Source organism: Chrysochloris asiatica, unplaced genomic scaffold, assembly GCF_000296735.1.
Source record: "Chrysochloris asiatica unplaced genomic scaffold, ChrAsi1.0 scaffold00326, whole genome shotgun sequence".
NCBI lineage: Eukaryota > Metazoa > Chordata > Mammalia > Afrosoricida > Chrysochloridae > Chrysochloris > Chrysochloris asiatica.
Genome location: NW_006408844.1, coordinates 1,217,421 through 1,218,785, shown reverse-complemented (window position 1 = coordinate 1,218,785; position 1,365 = coordinate 1,217,421).

Here is a 1,365-nt window from a genome sequence, read left to right as displayed (position 1 = left end):
TGGAAACAATTCAAAACCTACAGAAAGAGATCCAAACGATTAATAATAGAATATCAGAAATGGACAATACACTGAAAAGGCAAAGGAGGAGAATTGAAGAGATAGAAGCCAGAACTAGTGAGATAGATAAATCTCTCAACACTACTAAGATAGAAGAACAAACAGGATACAAAAAATCTGAAGAAGGCCTAAGATTCGTGTTGGATAACATGAAGAGGAATAACATATAAGAATTATTGGCATTCCAGAACAGGAAGAATCACACAAGTCCACAGAGGAGATAATTGAAGAGCTTCTGGATGAAAATTTTCCTAACATCATGAAAAGTGAAAAGAAGCTCAACAAACCCCAGGATGGATAGACCCTAAAAGACAATCACTAAGATATATAATAATCAAGCTCTCCAAAATCAAAGATAAAGGCAGGATCTTGAAAGCAGCTAGGGAAAAGAGAAATATAACCTACAAAGGCAAGCAAATCAGATTAAGCTCAGATTTCTCAACAGAAACCAGGCAGGCAAGAAGGCAATGGGGAGACATATATAAAACCTTCAAAGAAAAAAAATTGCCACCCAAGATCCTCTACCCAGCAAAGCTGTCAATCAAATACGATGGCGTAATCAAAACATTCCAGGATAAACAGAAACTAAGGGATTTTGCCAAAGCCAATCCTGCTATGAAAAACATCCTATAGGAAGTTCTGTGGACTGAGAACCAACAAGAACAGACAACAACTACAGAATGATGTACGTGGCAGCATCACCCTGAACTCAGTCGACAAATGGAAGAGTCAGGAACAGAATAAAATTATAAGAACAGAAGATCTGGGAGGTCAGTCTATGATCAAAACAATAACAATGTGAAAGAAGGTAAACACAGAGGAACAGAGATCCAGGTGGTGAGAAGTTCAGGTAGATTACTGGATAAATTAGACTGTCTTAAATGGAGGGAAGAACTAATGGAATATAAGGTAACCACAATGGGGTTGGGGTTAGGGGTTTACTTTGGGTGTTGGGGAGGGCAATATAAGAAGGGGGGGCAGAAGAACAAGATAGATAGGGGAACACTGAGACAGGTTTGCATGGCCTAGGGGGACAGAGGTAAATAGTAATGCATACTCAACCTTGGAACAACAGGGCTCTGGGATACAGGGATCTAGGTATAGCTTCAAGAGGCTAAAATCCTTGACTGCCTTATGAATATTAGTTTCCCTTGCCTACTATTGTAAAACAGACACTTGAGTAGGATAGAAAGGAATGTTGGGAAACATGATTAGAGAAAATTTGTAAGTATGCCTTCAGCCTATAATTGATTGGAATACCTAAAAGGGGTTCTACAACTTGCCCAGTGAAATAGGCCTCATGCA